The 15,892-nt window shown below is 34.2% G+C and overlaps 14 non-coding genes across 14 annotated transcripts; all 14 read right to left on the reverse strand.

Moving 5' to 3' along the window:
* Positions 1-418: 418 nt before the first annotated feature.
* On the reverse strand, positions 419-490 carry TRNAC-GCA (transfer RNA cysteine (anticodon GCA)). Its single transcript has one exon. It is a non-coding gene; the product is annotated as a tRNA-Cys (tRNA).
* A 965-nt stretch (positions 491-1,455) lies between these two features.
* TRNAC-GCA (transfer RNA cysteine (anticodon GCA)) lies at positions 1,456-1,527 on the reverse strand. Its single transcript has one exon. It is a non-coding gene; the product is annotated as a tRNA-Cys (tRNA).
* A 440-nt stretch (positions 1,528-1,967) lies between these two features.
* TRNAC-GCA (transfer RNA cysteine (anticodon GCA)) lies at positions 1,968-2,039 on the reverse strand. The gene has a single exon. It is a non-coding gene; the product is annotated as a tRNA-Cys (tRNA).
* A 438-nt stretch (positions 2,040-2,477) lies between these two features.
* TRNAC-GCA (transfer RNA cysteine (anticodon GCA)) lies at positions 2,478-2,549 on the reverse strand. Its single transcript has one exon. It is a non-coding gene; the product is annotated as a tRNA-Cys (tRNA).
* Positions 2,550-2,989: 440 nt separating this feature from the next.
* TRNAC-GCA (transfer RNA cysteine (anticodon GCA)) lies at positions 2,990-3,061 on the reverse strand. The gene has a single exon. It is a non-coding gene; the product is annotated as a tRNA-Cys (tRNA).
* A 1,893-nt stretch (positions 3,062-4,954) lies between these two features.
* TRNAC-GCA (transfer RNA cysteine (anticodon GCA)) lies at positions 4,955-5,026 on the reverse strand. The gene has a single exon. It is a non-coding gene; the product is annotated as a tRNA-Cys (tRNA).
* A 437-nt stretch (positions 5,027-5,463) lies between these two features.
* On the reverse strand, positions 5,464-5,535 carry TRNAC-GCA (transfer RNA cysteine (anticodon GCA)). Its single transcript has one exon. It is a non-coding gene; the product is annotated as a tRNA-Cys (tRNA).
* A 1,464-nt stretch (positions 5,536-6,999) lies between these two features.
* Positions 7,000-7,071, reverse strand: TRNAC-GCA (transfer RNA cysteine (anticodon GCA)). Its single transcript has one exon. It is a non-coding gene; the product is annotated as a tRNA-Cys (tRNA).
* A 2,989-nt stretch (positions 7,072-10,060) lies between these two features.
* Positions 10,061-10,132, reverse strand: TRNAC-GCA (transfer RNA cysteine (anticodon GCA)). Its single transcript has one exon. It is a non-coding gene; the product is annotated as a tRNA-Cys (tRNA).
* Positions 10,133-12,101: 1,969 nt separating this feature from the next.
* On the reverse strand, positions 12,102-12,173 carry TRNAS-GCU (transfer RNA serine (anticodon GCU)). Its single transcript has one exon. It is a non-coding gene; the product is annotated as a tRNA-Ser (tRNA).
* Positions 12,174-12,464: 291 nt separating this feature from the next.
* Positions 12,465-12,536, reverse strand: TRNAC-GCA (transfer RNA cysteine (anticodon GCA)). Its single transcript has one exon. It is a non-coding gene; the product is annotated as a tRNA-Cys (tRNA).
* Positions 12,537-12,976: 440 nt separating this feature from the next.
* TRNAC-GCA (transfer RNA cysteine (anticodon GCA)) lies at positions 12,977-13,048 on the reverse strand. Its single transcript has one exon. It is a non-coding gene; the product is annotated as a tRNA-Cys (tRNA).
* Positions 13,049-14,942: 1,894 nt separating this feature from the next.
* TRNAC-GCA (transfer RNA cysteine (anticodon GCA)) lies at positions 14,943-15,014 on the reverse strand. The gene has a single exon. It is a non-coding gene; the product is annotated as a tRNA-Cys (tRNA).
* A 437-nt stretch (positions 15,015-15,451) lies between these two features.
* TRNAC-GCA (transfer RNA cysteine (anticodon GCA)) lies at positions 15,452-15,523 on the reverse strand. The gene has a single exon. It is a non-coding gene; the product is annotated as a tRNA-Cys (tRNA).
* Between the last annotated feature and the right edge of the window lie 369 nt (positions 15,524-15,892).

Below are 15,892 nucleotides of genomic sequence, written 5' to 3' on the forward strand. Positions count from 1 at the left end.
CTTTTTTTTTTTTTTTTTACGTAAAAACTGAAATATTTTTGCGCAGTTTATATCATGGTGACTTTTTTTATGATAATGTGCATTTTACTTTGCTAAACAGATTTCATTAATTCAAAAAGTACAAAGAAACACTAAGGTACTTTTATTTTACAACTCATTTCTGGGGATTAGAGTATTCCAATGTGCCGTATGTATCTTTTGTCGATTTCTTTTCAGACAAAATTTCTCAAGCATTTTCCAACATTTTTAAATTGTTTTCATATTAAGAAGGCACATCAACATGAACTTTTTGCTACATTTCTGAAATAGTATTCACATTAAGAAAGTACATAAACATGAATTCAACTTCATATGGTTCTAAAATTTCCATGAACATATAGGTAAAAAAGCATGTTTAATCTGTTGAAAAAGTATCTGGAGGGGGCACTCGGAGTTGAACCAAGGACCTCTTGATCTGCAGTCAAATGCTCTACCACTGAGCTATACCCCCTACATTTGGAAAACACACCCTCTTTTTTTTTTTTTTTACGTAAAAACTGAAATATTTTTGCGCAGTTTATATCGTGGTGACTTTTTTTATGATAATGTGCATTTTACTTTGCTAAACAGATTTCATTAATTCAAAAAGTACAAAGAAACACTAAGGTATTTTTATTTTACAAGTCATTTCTGGGGATTAGAGTCTTCCAATGTGCCATATGTATCTTTTGTCGATTTCTTTTCAGACAAAATTTCTCAAGCATTTTCCAACATTTTTAAATTGTTTTCATATTAAGAAGGCACATCAACATGAACTTTTTGCTACATTTCTGAAATAGTATTCACATTAAGAAAGTACATAAACATGAATTCAACTTCATATGGTTCTAAAAGTTCCATGAACATATAGGTAAAAAAGCATGTTTAATCTGTTGAAAAAGTATCTGGAGGGGGCACTCGGAGTTGAACCAAGGACCTCTTGATCTGCAGTCAAATGCTCAAGCACCGAGCTATACCCCCTACATTTGAAAAGCACATCCTCCTTTTTTAATTTTTTTTTTTTTTTTTTTTTTTACATAAAACCTGAAATATTTTTGCACAGTTTTATATCGTGGTGACTTTTTTTTACGATGATGTGCATTTTACTTTGCTAAACAGATTTCATTAATTCAAAAAGTACAAAGAAACACTAAGGTATTTTTATTTTACAAGTCATTTCTGGGGATTAGAGTCTTCCAATGTGCCATATGTATCTTTTGTCGATTTCTTTTCAGACAAAATTTCTCAAGCATTTTCCAACATTTTTAAATTGTTTTCATATTAAGAAGGCACATCAACATGAACTTTTTGCTACATTTCTGAAATAGTATTTACATTAAGAAAGTACATAAACATGAATTCAACTTCATATAGTTCTAAAATTTCCATGAACATATAGGTAAAAAAGCATGTTTAATCTGTTGAAAAAGTATCTGGAGGGGGCACTCGGAGTTGAACCAAGGACCTCTTGATCTGCAGTCAAATGCTCTACCACTGAGCTATACCCCCTACATTTGGAAAACACACACTCCTTTTTTTTTTTTTTTTTACGTAAAAACTGAAATATTTTTGCGCAGTTTATATCATGGTGACTTTTTTTATGATAATGTGCATTTTACTTTGCTAAACAGATTTCATTAATTCAAAAAGTACAAAGAAACACTAAAGTACTTTTATTTTACAACTCATTTCTGGGGATTAGAGTCTTCCAATGTGCCGTATGTATCTTTTGTCGATTTCTTTTCAGACAAAATTTCTCAAGCATTTTCCAACATTTTTAAATTGTTTTCATATTAAGAAGGCACATCAACATGAACTTTTTGCTACATTTCTGAAATAGTATTCACATTAAGAAAGTACATAAACATGAATTCAACTTCATATGGTTCTAAAATTTCCATGAACATATAGGTAAAAAAGCATGTTTAATCTGTTGAAAAAGTATCTGGAGGGGGCACTCGGAGTTGAACCAAGGACCTCTTGATCTGCAGTCAAATGCTCTACCACTGAGCTATACCCCCTACATTTGGAAAACACACCCTCTTTTTTTTTTTTTTTAACGTAAAAACTGAAATATTTTTGCACAGTTTATATCGTGGTGACTTTTTTTATGATAATGTGCATTTTACTTTGCTAAACAGATTTCATTAACTCAAAAAGTACAAAGAAACACTAAGGTATTTTTATTTTACAAGTCATTTCTGGGGATTAGAGTCTTCCAATGTGCCATATGTATCTTTTGTCGATTTCTTTTCAGACAAAATTTCTCAAGCATTTTCCAACATTTTTAAATTGTTTTCATATTAAGAAGGCACATCAACATGAACTTTTTGCTACATTTCTGAAATAGTATTCACATTAAGAGAGTACATAAAAATGAATTCAACTTCATATGGTTCTAAAATTTCCATGAACATATAGGTAAAAAAGCATGTTTAATCTGTTGAAAAAGTATCTGGAGGGGGCACTCGGAGTTGAACCAAGGACCTCTTGATCTGCAGTCAAATGCTCTACCACTGAGCTATACCCCCTACATTTGGAAAGCACACACTCTTTTTTTTTTTTTTTACATAAAACCTGAAATATTTTTGCACAGTTTTATATCGTGGTGACTTTTTTTTACGATGATGTGCATTTTACTTTGCTAAACAGATTTCATTAATTCAAAAAGTACAAAGAAACACTAAGGTATTTTTATTTTACAAGTCATTTCTGGGGATTAGAGTCTTCCAATGTGCCATATGTATCTTTTGTTGATTTCTTTTCAGATAAAATTTCTCTAGCATTTTCCAACATTTTTAAATTGTTTTCATATTAAGAATGCACATCAACATGAACTTTTTGCTACATTTCTGAAATAGTATTCACATTAAGAAAGTACATAAACATGAATTCAACTTCATATGATTCTAAAATTTCCATGAACATATAGGTAAAAAAGCATAATTAATCTGTTGAAAAAGTATCTGGAGGGGGGCACTCGGAGTTGAACCAAGGACCTCTTGATCTGCAGTCAAATGCTCTACCACTGAGCTATACCCCCTACATTTGGAAAACACACCCTCTTTTTTTTTTACGTAAAAACTGAAATATTTTTGCGCAGTTTATATCGTGGTGACTTTTTTTTATGATAATGTGCATTTTACTTTGCTAAACAGATTTCATTAATTCAAAAAGTACAAAGAAACACTAAGGTATTTTTATTTTACAACTCATTTCTGGGGATTAGAGTCTTCCAATGTGCCATATGTATCTTTTGTCGATTTCTTTTCAGACAAAATTTCTCAAGCATTTTCCAACATTTTTAAAATGTTTTCATATTAAGAAGGCACATCAACATGAACTTTTTGCTACATTTCTGAAATAGTATTCACATTAAGAAAGTACATAAACATGAATTCAACTTCATATGGTTCTAAAATTTCCATGAACATATAGGTAAAAAAGCATGTTTAATCTGTTGAAAAAGTATCTGGAGGGGGCACTCGGAGTTGAACCAAGGACCTCTTGATCTGCAGTCAAATGCTCAACCACCGAGCTATACCCCCTACATTTGGAAAGCACATCCTCCTTTTTTTACATAAAACCTGAAATATTTTTGCACAGTTTTATATCGTGGTGACTTTTTTTTACGATGATGTGCATTTTACTTTGCTAAACAGATTTCATTAATTCAAAAAGTACAAAGAAACACTAAGGTATTTTTATTTTACAAGTCATTTCTGGGGATTAGAGTCTTCCAATGTGCCATATGTATCTTTTGTCGATTTCTTTTCAGACAAAATTTCTCAAGCATTTTCCAACATTTTTAAAATGTTTTCATATTAAGAAAGGAACATCAACATGAACTTTTTGCTACATTTCTGAAATAGTATTTACATTAAGAAAGTACATAAACATGAATTCAACTTCATATAATGTATTTTCCGGCGTATAAGACGACTGGGCGTATAAGACGACCCCCCAACTTTACCAGTTAAAATATAAAATCTTCTTAAAAGTCGGGGGTCTTCTTATACACCCTATGTCGTCTTATAGGGCCGGTGAATATGTGCCTTTTGGGGGGGGGGGAGTGATCCTGATGACGAGGGGGCGTCTCACAGGAAAGTGAGTATCCCCCATTACCTTATCGTAGCGGTGCAGCGTGGGGGTCTCAGTGCTGGGAGTGGCGGCGGCGGCGGCTGCTGTGCTCTGGTGCGGCGGCTGCTGTGCTCTGGTGCGGCGGCTCCTCTTCTGTGTGGGGCCTCTGTGCTGTGGGGTGGCGGTGGCGGCGGCATATCTTTATCCAGTTGGGGCTCCTCCGGCATCTCCTTAGCCCTGGAGGCCCCGCCGCAACTCCATCGGTGCAATGCAGCGGCCATTTTCCCGGAGGCAGCTCAATAGGTGCGATGCGGTGGCCTCCGGGAAAATGGCCGCTGCTCAGATTCAGATCTCGTCCCGAAATCTCGGGACACGAGATCTGAATCTGAGCAGCGGCCATTTTCCCGGAGGCCACCACATTGCACCGATGGAGTTGCGGCGGGGCCTCCAGGGCTAAGGAGATGCCGGAGGAACCCCAACTGGATAAAGATACGCCGCTGCCGCCGCCACCCCACAGCACAGAGGCCCCACACAGAAGAGGAGCCGCCGCACCAGAACACAGCAGCCGCCGCCGCTCCTAGCACTGACACCCCCACGCTGCACCGCTAGGATAAGGTAATGGGGATTACTCACTTTCCTGTGAGACGCCCCCTCGTCATCAGGATCACTCCCCCTCCCCACCCACCATATACACCGGCGTACAAGACGATTCCCGGCGTATAAGACGACCCCCGACTTTTAAGAAGATTTTCGGGGGTTAAAAAGTCGTCTTATACGCCGGAAAATACGGTAGTTCTAATATTTCCATGAACATATAGGTAAAAAAGCATGTTTAATCTGTTGAAAAATTATCTGGAGGGGGCACTCGGAGTTGAACCAAGGACCTCTTGATCTGCAGTCAAATGCTCTACCACTGAGCTATACCCCCTACATTTGGAAAATACACCCTTTTTTTTTTTTTTTTAACGTAAAAACTGAAATATTTTTGCACAGTTTATATCGTGGTGACTTTTTTTATGATAATGTGCATTTTACTTTGCTAAACAGATTTTATTAACTCAAAAAGTACAAAGAAACACTAAGGTATTTTTATTTTACAACTCATTTCTGGGGATTAGAGTCTTCCAATGTGCCATATGTATCTTTTGTCGATTTCTTTTCAGACAAAATTTCTCAAGCATTTTCCAACATTTTTAAATTGTTTTCATATTAAGAAGGCACATCAACATGAACTTTTTGCTACATTTCTGAAATAGTATTCACATTAAGAGAGTACATAAAAATGAATTCAACTTCATATGGTTCTAAAATTTCCATGAACATATAGGTAAAAAAGCATATTTAATCTGTTGAAAAAGTATCTGGAGGGGGCACTCGGAGTTGAACCAAGGACCTCTTGATCTGCAGTCAAATGCTCTACCACTGAGCTATACCCCCTACATTTGGAAAACACACCCTCTTCCTTTTTTTTTTTTTTTACGTAAAAACTGAAATATTTTTGCGCAGTTTATATCATGGTGACTTTTTTTATGATAATGTGCATTTTACTTTTCTAAACAGATTTCATTAATTCAAAAAGTACAAAGAAACACTAAGGTACTATTATTTTACAACTCATTTCTGGGGATTAGAGTCTTCCAATGTGCCATATGTATCTTTTGTCGATTTCTTTTCAGATAAAATTTCTCTAGCATTTTCCAACATTTTTAAATTGTTTTCATATTAAGAATGCACATCAACATGAACTTTTTGCTACATTTCTGAAATAGTATTCACATTAAGAAAGTACATAAACATGAATTCAACTTCATATGATTCTAAAATTTCCATGAACATATAGGTAAAAAAGCATAATTAATCTGTTGAAAAAGTATCTGGAGGGGGCACTCGGAGTTGATCCAAAGACCTCTTGATCTGCAGTCAAATGCTCTACCACTGAACTATACCCCCTACATTTGGAAAACACACCCTCTTTTTTTTTTTTACGTAAAAACTGAAATATTTTTGCGCAGTTTATATCGTGGTGACTTTTTTTATGATAATGTGCATTTTACTTTTCTAAACAGATTTCATTAATTCAAAAAGTACAAAGAAACACTAAGGTACTATTATTTTACAACTCATTTCTGGGGATTAGAGTCTTCCAATGTGCCATATGTATCTTTTGTCGATTTCTTTTCAGACAAAATTTCTCAAGCATTTTCCAACATTTTTAAATTGTTTTCTTATTAAGAAGGCACATCAACATGAACTTTTTGCTACATTTCTGAAATAGTATTCACATTAAGAAAGTACATAAACATAAATTCAACTTCATATGGTTCTAAAATTTCCATGAACATATAGGTAAAAAAGCATGTTTAATCTGTTGAAAAAGTATCTGGACGGGGCACTCGGAGTTGAACCAAGGACCTCTTGATCTGCAGTCAAATGCTCTACCACTGAGCTATACCACCTACATTTGGAAAGCACACACTCTTTTTTTTTTTTTTTTTTTTTACATAAAACCTGAAATATTTTTGCACAGTTTTATATCGTGGTGACTTTTTTTTACGATGATGTGCATTTTACTTTGCTAAACAGATTTCATTAATTCAAAAAGTACAAAGAAACATTAAGGTATTTTTATTTTACAAGTCATTTCTGGGGATTAGAGTCTTCCAATGTGCCATATGTATCTTTTGTTGATTTCTTTTCAGATAAAATTTCTCTAGCATTTTCCAACATTTTTAAATTGTTTTCATATTAAGAATGCACATCAACATGAACTTTTTGCTACATTTCTGAAATAGTATTCACATTAAGAAAGTACATAAACATGAATTCAACTTCATATGATTCTAAAATTTCCATGAACATATAGGTAAAAAAGCATAATTAATCTGTTGAAAAAGTATCTGGAGGGGGCACTCGGAGTTGAACCAAGGACCTCTTGATCTGCAGTCAAATGCTCTACCACTGAGCTATACCCCCTACATTTGGAAAACACACCCTCTTTTTTTTTTTTACGTAAAAACTGAAATATTTTTGCGCAGTTTATATCGTGGTGACTTTTTTTTATGATAATGTGCATTTTACTTTGCTAAACAGATTTCATTAATTCAAAAAGTACAAAGAAACACTAAGGTATTTTTATTTTACAACTCATTTCTGGGGATTAGAGTCTTCCAATGTGCCATATGTATCTTTTGTCGATTTCTTTTCAGACAAAATTTCTCAAGCATTTTCCAACATTTTTAAATTGTTTTCATATTAAGAAGGCACATCAACATGAACTTTTTGCTACATTTCTGAAATAGTATTTACATTAGGAAAGTACATAAACATGAATTCAACTTCATATGGTTCTAAAATTTTCATGAACATATAGGTAAAAAAGCATGTTTAATCTGTTGAAAAAGTATCTGGAGGGGGCACTCGGAGTTGAACCAAGGACCTCTTGATCTGCAGTCAAATGCTCTACCACTGAGCTATACCCCATACATTTGGAAAACACACCCTCTTTTTTTTTTTTTTTAACGTAAAAACGGAAATATTTTTGCACAGTTTATATCGTGGTGACTTTTTTTTATGATAATGTGCATTTTACTTTGCTAAACAGATTTCATTAATTCAAAAAGTACAAAGAAACACTAAGGTATTTTTATTTTACAACTCATTTCTGGGGATTAGAGTCTTCCAATGTGCCATATGTATCTTTTGTCGATTTCTTTTCAGACAAAATTTCTCAAGCATTTTCCAACATTTTTAAATTGTTTTCATATTAAGAAGGCACATCAACATGAACTTTTTGCTACATTTCTGAAATAGTATTTACATTAAGAAAGTACATAAACATGAATTCAACTTCATATGGTTCTAAAATTTCCATGAACATATAGGTAAAAAAGCATGTTTAATCTGTTGAAAAAGTATCTGGAGGGGGGAATCGGAGTTGAACCAAGGACCTCTTGATCTGCAGTCAAATGCTCTACCACTGAGCTATACCCCCTACATTTGGAAAACACACCCTCTTTTTTTTTTTTTTTACGTAAAAACTGAAATATTTTTGCGCAGTTTACATCATGGTGACTTTTTTTATGATAATGTGCATTTTACTTTGCTAAACAGATTTCATTAATTCAAAAAGTACAAAGAAACACTAAGGTACTATTATTTTACAACTCATTTCTGGGGATTAGAGTCTTCCAATGTGCCATATGTATCTTTTGTCGATTTCTTTTCACACAAAATTTCTCAAGCATTTTCCAACATTTTTAAATTGTTTTCATATTAAGAAGGCACATCAACATGAACTTTTTGCTACATTTCTGAAATAGTATCTACATTAAGAAAGTACATAAACATGAATTCAACTTCATATGGTTCTAAAATTTTCATGAACATATAGGTAAAAAAGCATGTTTAATCTGTTGAAAAAGTATCTGGAGGGGGCACTCGGAGTTGAACCAAGGACCTCTTGATCTGCAGCCAAATGCTCTTCCACTGAGCTATACCCCCTACATTTGGAAAACACACCCTCTTTTTTTTTTTTTTTTTTTACGTAAAAACTGAAATATTTTTGCACAGTTTATATCGTGGTGACTTTTTTTATGATAATGTGCATTTTACTTTGCTAAACAGATTTCATTAATTCAAAAAGTACAAAGAAACACTAAGGTATTTTTATTTTACAACTCATTTCTGGGGATTAGAGTCTTCCAATGTGCCATATGTATCTTTTGTCGATTTCTTTTCAGACAAAATTTCTCAAGCATTTTCCAACATTTTTAAATTGTTTTCATATTAAGAAGGCACATCAACATGAACTTTTTGCTACATTTCTGAAATAGTATTTACATTAAGAAAGTACATAAACATGAATTCAACTTCATATGGTTCTAAAATTTCCATGAACATATAGGTAAAAAAGCATGTTTAATCTGTTGAAAAAGTATCTGGAGGGGGGAATCGGAGTTGAACCAAGGACCTCTTGATCTGCAGTCAAATGCTCTACCACTGAGCTATACCCCCTACATTCGGAAAACACACCCTCTTTTTTTTTTTTTTTACGTAAAAACTGAAATATTTTTGCGCAGTTTATATCATGGTGACTTTTTTTATGATAATGTGCATTTTACTTTGCTAAACAGATTTCATTAATTCAAAAAGTACAAAGAAACACTAAGGTACTATTATTTTACAACTCATTTCTGGGGATTAGAGTCTTCCAATGTGCCATATGTATCTTTTGTCGATTTCTTTTCACACAAAATTTCTCAAGCATTTTCCAACATTTTTAAATTGTTTTCATATTAAGAAGGCACATCAACATGAACTTTTTGCTACATTTCTGAAATAGTATCTACATTAAGAAAGTACATAAACATGAATTCAACTTCATATGGTTCTAAAATTTTCATGAACATATAGGTAAAAAAGCATGTTTAATCTGTTGAAAAAGTATCTGGAGGGGGCACTCGGAGTTGAACCAAGGACCTCTTGATCTGCAGTCAAATGCTCTTCCACTGAGCTATACCCCCTACATTTGGAAAACACACCCTCTTTTTTTTTTTTTTTTTTACGTAAAAACTGAAATATTTTTGCACAGTTTATATCGTGGTGACTTTTTTTATGATAATGTGCATTTTACTTTGCTAAACAGATTTCATTAATTCAAAAAGTACAAAGAAACACTAAGGTATTTTTATTTTACAACTCATTTCTGGGGATTAGAGTCTTCCAATGTGCCATATGTATCTTTTGTCGATTTCTTTTCAGACAAAATTTCACAAGCATTTTCCAACATTTTTAAATTGTTTTCATATTAAGAAGGCACATCAACATGAACTTTTTGCTACATTTCTGAAATAGTATTTACATTAAGAAAGTACATAAACATGAATTCAACTTCATATGGTTCTAAAATTTCCATGAACATATAGGTAAAAAAGCATGTTTAATCTGTTGAAAAATTATCTGGAGGGGGCACTCGGAGTTGAACCAAGGACCTCTTGATCTGCAGTCAAATGCTCTACCACTGAGCTATACCCCCTACATTTGGAAAACACACCCTCTTTTTTTTTTTTACGTAAAAACTGAAATATTTTTGCGCAGTTTATATCGTGGTGACTTTTTTTTATGATAATGTGCATTTTACTTTGCTAAACAGATTTCATTAATTCAAAAAGTACAAAGAAACACTAAGGTATTTTTATTTTACAACTCATTTCTGGGGATTAGAGTCTTCCAATGTGCCATATGTATCTTTTGTCGATTTCTTTTCAGACAAAATTTCTCAAGCATTTTCCAACATTTTTAAATTGTTTCATATAAGAAGGCACATCAACATGAACTTTTTGCTACATTTCTGAAATAGTATTCACATTAAGAAAGTACATAAACATGAATTCAACTTCATATGGTTCTAAAATTTCCATGAACATATAGGTAAAAAAGCATGTTTAATCTGTTGAAAAAGTATCTGGAGGGGGCACTCGGATTTGAACCAAGGACCTGTTGATCTGCAGTCAAATGCTCTACCACCTAGCTATACCCCTCACATTTGGAAAGCACATCCTCCTTTTCTTTTTTTTTACATAAAACCTGAAATATTTTTGCACAGTTTTATATCGTGGTGACTTTTTTTTACGATGATATGCATTTTACTTTGCTAAACAGATTTCATTAATTCAAAAAGTACAAAGAAACACTAAGGTATTTTTATTTTACAAGTCATTTCTGGGGATTAGAGTCTTCCAATGTGCCATATGTATCTTTTGTCGATTTCTTTTCAGACAAAATTTCTCAAGCATTTTCCAACATTTTTAAATTGTTTTCATATTAAGAAGGCACATCAAATTGAACTTTTTGCTACATTTCTGAAATAGTATTTACATTAAGAAAGTACATAAACATGAATTCAACTTCATATGGTTCTAAAATTTTCATGAACATATAAGTAAAAAAGCATGTTTAATCTGTTGAAAAAGTATCTGGAGGGGGCACTCGGAGTTGAACCAAGGACCTCTTGATCTGCAGTCAAATGCTCTTCCACTGAGCTATACCCCCTACATTTGGAAAACACAACCTCTTTTTTTTTTTTTTTTTTTTTACGTAAAAACTGAAATATTTTTGCACAGTTTATATCGTGGTGACTTTTTTTTATGATAATGTGCATTTTACTTTGCTAAACAGATTTCATTAATTCAAAAAGTACAAAGAAACACTAAGGTATTTTTATTTTACAACTCATTTCTGGGGATTAGAGTCTTCCAATGTGCCATATGTATCTTTTGTCCATTTCTTTTCAGACAAAATTTCTCAAGCATTTTCCAACATTTTTAAATTGTTTTCATATTAAGAAGGCACATCAACATGAACTTTTTGCTACATTTCTGAAATAGTATTTACATTAAGAAAGTACATAAACATGAATTCAACTTCATATGGTTCTAAAATTTCCATGAACATATAGGTAAAAAAGCATGTTTAATCTGTTGAAAAAGTATCTGGAGGGGGGAATCGGAGTTGAACCAAGGACCTCTTGATCTACAGTCAAATGCTCTACCACTGAGCTATACCCCCTACATTTGGAAAACACACCCTCTTTTTTTTTTTTTTTACGTAAAAACTAAAATATTTTTGCGCAGTTTATATCATGGTGACTTTTTTTATGATAATGTGCATTTTACTTTGCTAAACAGATTTCATTAATTCAAAAAGTACAAAGAAACACTAAGGTACTATTATTTTACAACTCATTTCTGGGGATTAGAGTCTTCCAATGTGCCATATGTATCTTTTGTCGATTTCTTTTCAGACAAAATTTCTCAAGCATTTTCCAACATTTTTAAATTGTTTTCATATTAAGAAGGCACATCAACATGAACTTTTTGCTACATTTCTGAAATAGTATTCACATTAAGAAAGTACATAAACATGAATTCAACTTCATATGGTTCTAAAATTTCCATGAACATATAGGTAAAAAAGCATGTTTAATCTGTTGAAAAAGTATCTGGAGGGGGCACTCGGAGTTGAACCAAGGACCTCTTGATCAGCAGTCAAATGCTCTACCACTGAGCTATACCCCCTACATTTGAAAAACACACCCTCTTTTTTTTTTTTTTTACCTAAAAACTGAAATATTTTTGCGCAGTTTATATCATGGTGACTTTTTTTTATGATAATGTGCATTTTACTTCCAACATTTTTAAATTGTTTTCATATTAAGAAGGCACATCAACATAAACTTTTTGCTACATTTCTGAAATAGTATTCACATTAAGAAAGTACATAAACATGAATTCAACTTCATATGGTTCTAAAATTTCCATGAACATATAGGTAAAAAAGCATGTTTAATCTGTTGAAAAAGTATCTGGAGGGGGCACTCGGAGTTGAACCAAGGACCTCTTGATCTGCAGTCAAATGCTCTACCACTGAGCTATACCCCCTACATTTGGAAAGCACACACTCTTTTTTTTTTTTTTTACATAAAACCTGAAATATTTTTGCACAGTTTTATATCGTGGTGACTTTTTTTTACGATGATGTGCATTTTACTTTGCTAAACAGATTTCATTAATTCAAAAAGTACAAAGAAACACTAAGGTATTTTTATTTTACAAGTCATTTCTGGGGATTAGAGTCTTCCAATGTGCCATATGTATCTTTTGTTGATTTCTTTTCAGATAAAATTTCTCTAGCATTTTCCAACATTTTTAAATTGTTTTCATATTAAGAATGCACATCAACATGAACTTTTTGCTACATTTCTGAAATAGTATTCACATTAAGAAAGTACATAAACATGAATTCAACTTCATATGATTCTAAAATTTCCATGAACATATAGGTAAAAAAGCATAATTAATCTGTTGAAAAAGTATCTGGAGGGGGGCACTCGGAGTTGAACCAAGGACCTCTTGATCTGCAGTCAAATGCTCTACCACTGAGCTATACCCCCTACATTTGGAAAACACACCCTCTTTTTTTTTTTACGTAAAAACTGAAATATTTTTGCGCAGTTTATATCGTGGTGACTTTTTTTTATGATAATGTGCATTTTACTTTGCTAAACAGATTTCATTAATTCAAAAAGTACAAAGAAACACTAAGGTATTTTTATTTTACAACTCATTTCTGGGGATTAGAGTCTTCCAATGTGCCATATGTATCTTTTGTCGATTTCTTTTCAGACAAAATTTCTCAAGCATTTTCCAACATTTTTAAAATGTTTTCATATTAAGAAGGCACATCAACATGAACTTTTTGCTACATTTCTGAAATAGTATTCACATTAAGAAAGTACATAAACATGAATTCAACTTCATATGGTTCTAAAATTTCCATGAACATATAGGTAAAAAAGCATGTTTAATCTGTTGAAAAAGTATCTGGAGGGGGCACTCGGAGTTGAACCAAGGACCTCTTGATCTGCAGTCAAATGCTCAACCACCGAGCTATACCCCCTACATTTGGAAAGCACATCCTCTTTTTTTTACATAAAACCTGAAATATTTTTGCACAGTTTTATATCGTGGTGACTTTTTTTTACGATGATGTGCATTTTACTTTGCTAAACAGATTTCATTAATTCAAAAAGTACAAAGAAACACTAAGGTATTTTTATTTTAGAACTCATTTCTGGGGATTAGAGTCTTCCAATGTGCCATATGTATCTTTTGTCGATTTCTTTTCAGACAAAATTTCTCAAGCATTTTCCAACATTTTTAAAATGTTTTCATATTAAGAAAGGAACATCAACATGAACTTTTTGCTACATTTCTGAAATAGTATTTACATTAAGAAAGTACATAAACATGAATTCAACTTCATATAATGTATTTTCCGGCGTATAAGACGACTGGGCGTATAAGACGACCCCCCAACTTTACCAGTTAAAATATAAAATCTTCTTAAAAGTCGGGGGTCTTCTTATACACCCTATGTCGTCTTATAGGGCCGGTGAATATGTGCCTTTTGGGGGGGGGGGAGTGATCCTGATGACGAGGGGGCGTCTCACAGGAAAGTGAGTATCCCCCATTACCTTATCGTAGCGGTGCAGCGTGAAGGTCTCAGTGCTGGGAGTGGCGGCGGCGGCGGCTGCTGTGCTCTGGTGCGGCGGCTGCTGTGCTCTGGTGCGGCGGCTCCTCTTCTGTGTGGGGCCTCTGTGCTGTGGGGTGGCGGTGGCGGCGGCATATCTTTATCCAGTTGGGGCTCCTCCGGCATCTCCTTAGCCCTGGAGGCCCCGCCGCAACTCCATCGGTGCAATGCAGCGGCCATTTTCCCGGAGGCAGCTCAATAGGTGCGATGCGGTGGCCTCCGGGAAAATGGCCGCTGCTCAGATTCAGATCTCGTCCCGAAATCTCGGGACACGAGATCTGAATCTGAGCAGCGGCCATTTTCCCGGAGGCCACCACATTGCACCGATGGAGTTGCGGCGGGGCCTCCAGGGCTAAGGAGATGCCGGAGGAACCCTAACTGGATAAAGATACGCCGCTGCCGCCGCCACCCCACAGCACAGAGGCCCCACACAGAAGAGGAGCCGCCGCACCAGAACACAGCAGCCGCCGCCGCTCCTAGCACTGACACCCCCACGCTGCACCGCTAGGATAAGGTAATGGGGATTACTCACTTTCCTGTGAGACGCCCCCTCGTCATCAGGATCACTCCCCCTCCCCACCCACCATATACACCGGCGTACAAGACGATTCCCGGCGTATAAGACGACCCCCGACTTTTAAGAAGATTTTCGGGGGTTAAAAAGTCGTCTTATACGCCGGAAAATACGGTAGTTCTAAAATTTCCATGAACATATAGGTAAAAAAGCATGTTTAATCTGTTGAAAAATTATCTGGAGGGGGCACTCGGAGTTGAACCAAGGACCTCTTGATCTGCAGTCAAATGCTCTACCACTGAGCTATACCCCCTACATTTGGAAACTACACCCTTTTTTTTTTTTTTTTAACGTAAAAACTGAAATATTTTTGCACAGTTTATATCGTGGTGACTTTTTTTATGATAATGTGCATTTTACTTTGCTAAACAGATTTTATTAACTCAAAAAGTACAAAGAAACACTAAGGTATTTTTATTTTACAACTCATTTCTGGGGATTAGAGTCTTCCAATGTGCCATATGTATCTTTTGTCGATTTCTTTTCAGACAAAATTTCTCAAGCATTTTCCAACATTTTTAAATTGTTTTCATATTAAGAAGGCACATCAACATGAACTTTTTGCTACATTTCTGAAATAGTATTTACATTAAGAAAGTACATAAACATGAATTCAACTTCATATGGTTCTAAAATTTCCATGAACATATAGGTAAAAAAGCATGTTTAATCTGTTGAAAAAGTATCTGGAGGGGGCACTCGGAGTTGAACCAAGGACCTCTTGATCTGCAGTCAAATGCTCTACCACTGAGCTATACCCCCTACATTTGGAAAACACACCCTCTTCCTTTTTTTTTTTTTTACGTAAAAACTGAAATATTTTTGCGCAGTTTATATCATGGTGACTTTTTTTATGATAATGTGCATTTTACTTTTCTAAACAGATTTCATTAATTCAAAAAGTACAAAGAAACACTAAGGTACTATTATTTTACAACTCATTTCTGGGGATTAGAGTCTTCCAATGTGCCATATGTATCTTTTGTCGATTTCTTTTCAGATAAAATTTCTCTAGCATTTTCCAACATTTTTAAATTGTTTTCATATTAAGAATGCACATCAACATGAACTTTTTGCTACATTTCTGAAATAGTATTCACATTAAGAAAGTACATAAACATGAATTCAACT

Source organism: Ranitomeya variabilis, chromosome 1, assembly GCF_051348905.1.
Source record: "Ranitomeya variabilis isolate aRanVar5 chromosome 1, aRanVar5.hap1, whole genome shotgun sequence".
In the NCBI taxonomy this organism is placed as follows: domain Eukaryota; kingdom Metazoa; phylum Chordata; class Amphibia; order Anura; family Dendrobatidae; genus Ranitomeya; species Ranitomeya variabilis.